The sequence below is a fragment of the Bos mutus genome, chromosome 15 (assembly GCF_027580195.1).
Source record: "Bos mutus isolate GX-2022 chromosome 15, NWIPB_WYAK_1.1, whole genome shotgun sequence".
NCBI classification, from domain to species: Eukaryota; Metazoa; Chordata; class Mammalia; order Artiodactyla; family Bovidae; genus Bos; species Bos mutus.
In genome coordinates, this window is record NC_091631.1 from 18,684,699 (window position 1) to 18,693,808 (window position 9,110).

Below are 9,110 nucleotides of genomic sequence, written 5' to 3' on the forward strand. Positions count from 1 at the left end.
AAGTGAGCCCCACTGTCATTTTCTCTGAGGCTTAGATCCTATCAACCATCCTTGGCTGCTATCTCTGTTGCTTGTCTTACGCTCCAGGGAAACAGCAATGGGGTCAGAAAAGCTGCATTTATACCTGCTTCTTTGGAAGCCACAGATGTCATTGAAAGACAGCGATGAGTCACATTCCTTCCAGTGAGCAGAGTTTCAGGAAGCCTACTTGATCATCAGTTTTGCAGGTAGAGGAAGTGGTCTGAGCTATGAATTAGATGATCTCTTGAGCTCTGTGACTATAGTTTAGCTGATAGGGGTCTGGAAGAAGCCAGGTTGAATAATTGGAGACCAAGAGGTCGGGGGGTTAGAGCCCACTTTAAGTATGGGCTGGAAAGACAGGGGTGTGGTCTGATCAAGTCGATCATTGAATGATATCTTTTATCTCCCTGAATAGGTTACAGGAAATTTAAACCTCATTCTGTAAATTAGAGCAGAAGATCTCCTGGAGAAGAGAATGGCAACCTACTCCAGTATCCTTGCCTGGAGAATTCCATGGACAGAGGAGCCTGGCAGGCTACAGCCCATGGGGTCTCAAAGAGTCAGACAAGACTGAGAAACTAACACTTGCACTTTTACTTTCATCAGAATAACCAATATAGAAAACCAGAAAGCCAATGCCACTGCCGCCACCTCTTCAGTTCCAACAAAGCATGAGTTCTCCGGGGACATGACCTGTGAAGCCTGCGCTAATGCGTCACTCATATCCTTAACGAGCTAGGAGGAGTTCAGTTTGACATTGACCTGTCCAACAAGACGCTTTGCATCACCTCTGAGCATAGTGTGGACACTCTGCTGAAGACCCTGGGGAAAACAGGAGAGGCTGTTTCCTACCTTGGTCCCAAGTAGAGGGGGCCTGGGTGTCCAACCTGCAGAATAGATCCTCTCCTGTCTTCCACACAGATCTAAGACCTGTCAGTCCTGCTCAGCCAATGGAGTTCTGCAGAGACCCTCACTTACCCTGCTCCTCTGGAGCTCTCCTGCAATAAAGTCCAGCTGCTTCTGCTGGGGAAGAAAAAAAAGTGTAGCCAATATGTACTAAATATGAATGTGCTGGGTCCTGTGCTATGGGCTTTTTATAGTTTATCTATAAACTATAGTATATCTGTAACTGTATTTAATCCTCAAAATATTCTTACACTGTGGGTATTGATTATTATTATTTCCATTTTACAGGAAATTGAGGCTTAATGAAGTTAACTGCCCAAATCATGTAAACTAATATAAATTGACGCTAATACAAGTGGAGCTTCAAACCAGCTATATTTGACTGCTGAACCCAATAAGCTTGGTTAAAGTGCTACTGCCAGGTATCTCCACTAAAGTGAAAGTGAAGGGAAAGTGAAGTCGCTCTTTGGACCCCGTGGACTGTAGCCTGCTAGGCTCCTTCGTCCATGGGATTCTCCAGGCAAGAATACTGGAATGGGTTGCCATTTCCTTCTCCAGGGTATCTTCCCAACACAGGGATCGAACCCAGGTCTCCCGCACTGCAGGCAGACTCTTTACTGTCTGAGCCACGAGGGGCTCCTATCTCCACTAAAGAGTGGCTATATTTTCTTTAATAGTAATATTTTGTTGGTACTTTAAGGCTGTAAACTCCCAAAGCATCATTCCTTCACCTCTGGTTTCAGCATCTCTATTAGTTTCCTATGAGAGCTGCAACATATTATCACAAACTGGGTAGCTTAAAGCCATAGGTATTTTTGTGTCACTATTCTGGAAGCCCCAAATCATGCTGTCTACAGGGCTGTGTGCTTCCCCTGGAGGCTCTCGGGGAGAATTCTTCCTTGCCTCTTTCAGCTTCTGGGGCATTCCTTAGGTTGGCTCCCTCATTCTAATTTCTGCCTCTGTCTTCACATTCTCTATGTCTGTCTTCTCCTCCGTCCTTTATAAGAACACTTATTTTTGGATTTAGGGCCCACCTGGTTAATCCAGCGTGATCTCATTTCAAGATCCTTAACTTAATGACATCACCAAAGACCCTTTTCCCAAATAAGGTCTCATTCACATGTTCTGTGGATTAGTAGAGGGACACATCTTTGGGGGAACCACCGATCAACTCACCATAGCATCCACTGGTGACTTTTTAAAAATGTAATCACACATGCACACACTTCTACAGTCATTTTTTAAAAGTGATATATTCAATTTTGTTGACCTTTATTTATTTAGCCACATGGCATGCAGAACTTTCCCAACCAGGGATCGTTGCAGTAGTTAAGACTGCATGCTTTGAAAGCGTGCAGTCTTAACTACTGGACCACCAGGGAAGTCCACCTGATGATTCTTGATTGAAGCAATTATTATTATGGTTACTAAACTGTGATTTTTCTAAATCCATCTTTTCTTTCATAATCATTAGTTACCATTCTTCTATAAAAAGGAACTTTTCCTTATCTCCTGTTTATCAACCCATCTATCTGTTTATCCATTTCAGTATAAATTCATGAATTATTTTTTACTCAGTGGATTTGCATTGTGCAGAATGAACTCAGCAGGTTCAGGTTGTCTAAATGTTATATATTCCAAAGAAAGGTTTGGCCCTCACCAGGCTCCAGGGGCTTCCCTGGTGGCTCAGCAATAAAGAATCGGTCTGCAATGCAAGAGATATAAGAGATGCAGGTTTGATCCATCCCTGAGTTGGGAAGATCCCCTGGAGGAGGACATTGCAACCCACTCCAGTATTCTTGCCTGGACAATCCCATGGACAGTGGAGCCTGACAGGCTACAGTCCATAGGATCACGAAGAATGGAACACAACTGAAGCGACTTAGCATCCGGGTTCCAGAGCCATAACTTCTAAGCACTTGGAATGTCCTGCCTGTTAAGAGTGGTTTTATTTACCCGAGGTCTTGGACCACACCAGTGAGTAATGCTAACAGTGTGATTTATGGTGGGGGCTTTGGACCACACAGTATCAGCTTGACCTCCTGAAGGTTTAGGGAATTAAGATCAGTCACCAGGGAGTCAGCCACACCTATGTGAACAACCTCCCCGCAAAACCCAGGACATCAAGACTCAAGTGAGCTTCCCTAATTGGCAGTACTTCATGTGACGAATGTCCGCCAGGACCCCATTGGGAGAGCACAACTTCAAGCTCTACCTCATCTCCCTTGCTTATATCTGTTCTATGTGCCTTTTGCCATTGCTGATTTTAATCTATATCCTTTCATCTTAACTGACTGTAACCATCAGTGTAGCAACTTCACTGCCTTGTGAGTTCTTGCAGCAAATCATTGAATATAAGGATGATCTTGGGAGTCCTAGAACACAAAATTATAGTCCATTACCATATTCATCTATTTTGATGTTCAAATAGTCCCAAAACTGACCCAATACCCAAACATTTAATTACTTTAGTATACTTCCTCACAATAAGGAGCCACAAAAATCTGAAGCAGGGAGTAAATGACCAAAGTCACAGAAAACATTCCCTTGTCCTTCGTAATGTCCTACCCCATTCCACCCACATCTGCCAGAACGGGACATCAGTGTATCAACACGAGAAGTACGTCTGTGTCTCTATATCTGTTCTGCAAATAAGAACATCTGGATGAACTGAGGGATTGGGACTGACATACATATACCATTAATACTGTGTATAAAATAGATAAGTAATGAGAACCTACTGTATAACTAAGGGAACCCAGTGCTGTGTGGTGACCTAAATGGGAAAGAAATCCCAAAAGGATGGGATATATGTATAGATATAGCTGATTCACTTTGCTATACAGTGGAAACTAACAGTGTTGTAAAGCAGCTATACTTCAAGAAAAATTAATTAAATAACAAGCAAACAAACAAAGAACATGAGAAGTACAGTCCTGGGAGTCCCCTGATGGCCTAGTGGTTAGGATCTTGGATTCCACGGTACTGGCGCAGGTTCAATCCCTAGTCGGGGAGCTAAGATCCCACAAACTGCTGCTGCTGCTGCTAAGTCACTTCAGTCATGTCCGACTCTGTGCGACCCCATAGACGGCAGCCCACCAGGCTCCCCCATCCCTGGGATTCTCCAGGCAAGAACACTGGAGTGGGTTGCCATTTCCTTCTCCAATGCAGGAAAGTGAAAAGTGAAAGTGAAGTCACCTAGTCGTGTCCAACTTCTTGCGACCCCATGGACTGCAGCCCATCAGGCTCCTCTGTCCATGGGATTTTCCAGGCAAGAGTACTGGAGTGGGTTGCCGTTGCCTTCTCCACCACAAACTGCATGGAGTGGCAAAAAAAAAAAAAAAATTAAAGAATTAAAAGGAAAAAGAATAAGAATAAAAAAAGAACAAACACAGTACCTTCATAGGTTTATCATGTAGACACACACACACACTCTACTCAGAGAACATTTTTGTAATTTAAAAAGTCAGCACAGACTATTCAATATACTTATTTTATTGTATTTATGCATACTCATTTCTTTTTTTTTTTTGGCTAGTCATGTAACATGGCTGCTTGCTCACAACTTCAGAAACTCATAGGGAAACCATGGGTCATGACAAGTTGTAGCAGACTCCTCTGGTGCCCGCATCGCAGTCCCCTGGCTCACCTTTGAGACAGTGCTGACTTACGCTGTGCACAGAGCAGCCTAACCCAGGACACAGCCACGTGTCTTTCTACATTCGGCTTTCTTAGGCCTTCCTGGAGCTCCCTAGAATGTAGAAGAATTTGCATTTCCCCATCAGGAGAAACCTTCAATCAGTGACGAATGGAATCACTGGTAAGTACTCCAGCCTCCCAGCTTCCATGAGTACTGCTATGGGAGGTATTTTGCATCCTTCTGAGAGTGGTCTTTACACGAATGACCCCTGTTTCCTGTTGATAATATGCCATTGATTTGTCCTCCTGTCCTACCTTTCTCCCTTTTCTGTCTTTCTTGCTGCCTCCCAATTAAACTACCTACACCCAAATTGTTCCACTTTGGGGGAACATTCTTATTCTTGTTTGATATAACTACTTAATTTTAGTGCTGTAATTTGAGTTTTTATCAGTTCAGTTCAGTTCAATCACTGTTGTGTCTAACTCTTTGTGACCCCATGAACTGCAGCATGCCATGCTCTCCTGTCCTTCACCATCCCCTGGAGCTTGCTCAAACTCATGTCCATTGAGCTGGTGATGCCATTCAACCATCTCATCCTCTCTTGCCCCCTTCTCCTGCTGCTTTGAATCTTCCCCAATATCAGGGTCTTTTCTAATGAATTGGCTCTTTGCATCAGGTGGCCAAACTACTGGAGCTTCAGCATCAGTCCTTCCAAGAGTATTCAGGGTTGATTTCCTTTAGGATGGACTGGTTTGATCTCCTTGCTAACCAAGGGACTCTCAAGAGTCTTCTCCAGCACCACAGTTCAAAAGCAACAATTTTTCAGCCCTGACCTTTCTTTATGGTCCAACTCTCACATCCATACATGACAGTATGTCCTTTGATAAGTGACTGTCCCCAAGTCTTAGTTATTCAGTCTTCTCATTAACTATGAATTGGTTAAGGGGACAAGGCAGGGTGAAGGAGTGTTGCTAAAAGTGCTAGAAGTGAAGCTACATCTTGAAAACATGTTCAAGAGATCAGAACTGGGACAATCCCAAAGTCACCAATGCAAGGGTAAAACAAGGGCTGGGGCTTAAGAAAAAAAAAACAAAAAACTGTGATCCTTCCAAACAAAAGCTTACATGCCCTCCCCCACCCTCCAACCTTGAAACAAAAGCTAAAAATACACTCTATGAAGAGACAGAATCAGATCAGATCAGATCAGTCGCTCAGTCGTGTCCGACTCCCTGCGACCCCATGAATCACAACACGCCAGGCCTCCCTGTCCATCACCAACTCCCAGAGTTCACTGAGACTCACTTCCATCAGGTCAGTGATGCCATCCAGCCATCTCATCCTCTGTCGTCCCCTTCTCCTCTTGCCCCCAATCCCTCCCAGCATCAGAGTCTTTTCCAATGAGTCAACTCTTCACATGAGGTGGCCAAAGTACTGCAGTTTCAGCTTTAGCATCATTCCTTCCAAAGAAATCCCAGGGCTGATCTCCTTCAGAATGGACTGGTTGGATCTGCTTGCAGTCCGAGGGACTCTCAAGAGTCTTCTCCAACACCACAGTTTAAAAGCATCAATTCTTCAGCGCTCAGCCTTCTTCACAGTCCAACTCTCACATCCATACATGACCACTGGAAAAACCATAGCCTTGACTAGACGGACCTTTGTTGGCAAAGTGTAATGTCTGCTTTTGAATATGCTATCCAGGTTGGTCATAACTTTCCTTCCAAGGAGTAAGCGTCTTTTAATTTCATGGCTGCAATCACCATCTGCAGTGATTTTGGAGCCCCCAAAAATAAAGTCTGACACTGTTTCCACTGTTTCCCCATCTATTTCCCATGAAGTGATGGGACCAGATGCCATGATCTTCGTTTTCTGAATGTTGAGCTTTAAGCCAACTTTTTCACTCTCCACTTCCACTTTCATCAAGAGGCTTTTGAGTTCCTCTTCACTTTCTGCCATAAGGGTGGTGTCATCTGCATATCTGAGGTTATTGATATTTCTCCTGGCAATCTTGATTCCAGCTTGTGCTTCTTCCAGCCCAGCGTTTCTCATGATGTACTCTGCATAGAAGTTAAATAAGCAGGGTGACAATATCCAGCCTTGACGTACTCCTTTTCCTATTTGGAACCAGTCTGTTGTTCCATGTCCAGTTCTAACTGTTGCTTCCTGACCTGCATACAAATTTCTCAAGAGGCAGATCAGGTGGTCTGGTATTCCCATCTCTTTCAGAATTTTCCACAGTTTCTTGAGATCCACACGGTCAAAGCCTTTGGCATAGTCAATAAAGCAGAAATAGATGTTTTTCTGGAACTCTCTTGCTTTTTCCATGATCCAGCGGATGTTGGCAATTTGATCTCTGGTTCCTCTGCCTTTTCTAAAACCAGCTTGAACATCAGGAAGTTCATGGTTCACATATTGCTGAAGCCTGGCTTGGAGAATTTTAAGCATTACTTTACTAGCGTGTGAGATGAGTGCAATTGTGTGGTAGTTTGAGCATTCTTTGGCATTGCCTTTCTTTGGGATTGGAATGAAAACTGACCTTTTCCAGTCCTGTGGCCACAATTGTGCGATAGTTTGAGCATTCTTTGGCATTGCCTTTCTTTGGGATTGGAATGAAAACTGACCTTTTCCAGTCCTGTAGCCACTGCTGAGTTTTCCAAATTTGCTGGCATATTGAGTGCAGCCCTTTCACAGCATCATCTTTCAGGATTTGGAATAGCTCAACTGGAATTCCATCACCTCCACTAGCTTTGTTCGTAGTGGTGCTTCCTAAGGCCCACTTGACTTCACATTCCAGGATGTCTGGCTCTAGGTGAGTGATCACACCATCATGATTATCTGGGTCGTGAAGATCTTTTTGTACAGTTCTTCTGTGTATTCTTGCCATTTCTTCTTAATATCTTCTGCTTCTGTTAGGTCTATACCATTTCTGTCCTTTATCGAGCCTGTCTTTGCATGAAATGTTCCTTTAGTATCTCTGATTTTCTTGAAGGGATCTCTAGTCTTTCCCATTCTGTTGTTTTCCTCTATTTCTTTGCACTGAGCACTGAAGAAGGCTTTCTTATCTCTTCTTGCTATTCTTTGGAACTCTGCATTCAGATGTTTATATCTTTCCTTTTTTCCTTTGCTTTTCGCTTCTCTTCTTTTCACAGCTATTTGTAAGGCCTCCCCAGACAGCCATTTTGCTTTTTTGCAGTTCTTTTCTATGGGGATGGTCTTGATCCCTGTCTCCGTACAATGTTATAAACCTCATTCCATAGCTCATCAGGCACTCTATCTATCAGATCTAGGCCCTTAAATCTATTTCTCAATTCCACTGTATAGTCATAAGGGATTTGGTTTAGGTCATACCTGAATGGTCTAGTGGTTTTCCCTACTTTCTTCAATTTAAGTCTGAATTTGGAAATAAGGAGTTCATGGTCTGAGCCACAGTCAGCTCCTGGTCTTATTTTTGCTGACTGTATAGAGCTTCTCCATCTTTGGCTGCAACGAATATAATCAATCTGATTTCGGTGTTGACCATCTGGTGATGTCCATGTATAGAGTCTTCTCTTTTGTTGTTGGGAGAGGGTGTTTGCTATGACCAGTGCATTTTCTTGGCAAAACTCTATTAGTCTTTGCCCTGCTTCATTCCATATTCTAAGGCCAAATTTGCCTGTTACTTCAGGTGTTTCTTGACTTCCTACTTTTGCATTCCAGTCCCCTGTAATGAAAAGGACATCTTTTTTGGGTGTTAGTTCTAAAAGGTCTTGTAGGTCTTCATAGAACATTCAACTTCAGCTTCTTCAGCGTTACTGGTTGGGGCATAGACTTGGATTACTGTGATATTGAATGGTTTGCCTTGGAAACGAACAGAGATCATTCTGTCTTTTTTGCAATTGCATCCAAGTACTGCCTTTCGGACTGTTTTGTTGACCATGATGGCTACTCGATTTCTTCTAAGAGCATAGACCGAAGCCAGGCTGCCTTCTCTCAGTTACTGCTTCTGCTGCTTACTGTGTGAACTTGAGTAGGCTACTTAACCTTTCTGTGCCTCAGTCTCCTCTTTTGTAAAATATTTGCCTGTAAATTATTACTTAGGTAACAATGCCTGCCTCAGAGAGGTAATGAGAGAATTAAATAACAATATATGCCTAGAACTGTGTTGGGAACATAGTTTTCAGTTTTGTTTTGTTTTAGTTTTTTTGACATGAAGTAGATTAAAGAATCATACAACGAATACGCTATATCACGCTAACGTTTATTACATTTACTTTCAAACTCTCAAACACATCATTCTTAACAGCATACTGGTAGTTCAGCCCAGCACAGTAAGGTGAGGAAAAAAAAGAAAGTTAAAACTCTCTTTGTTTGCGAATGTCATGATTATGTCATAGAAAATTCTAAGAAATAGTAGAATAATTGAATTTAACAAGATTACAGGATACAAGGTCAATAAATGAAAAATAATCATATATTTATACAGTAACAATAAACAGTTGGAAAATACAGTTTCCAAAAATTGAGGTATAATTCACAAATTCATTATTTCAAAGTATTCAATTCAATG

General features: G+C 42.6%; 1 pseudogene; it reads left to right on the top strand.

The window, feature by feature from the left end:
• Positions 1–691: 691 nt before the first annotated feature.
• Positions 692–888, top strand: LOC138990912 (copper transport protein ATOX1 pseudogene; annotated as a pseudogene).
• Positions 889–9,110: the final 8,222 nt, after the last annotated feature.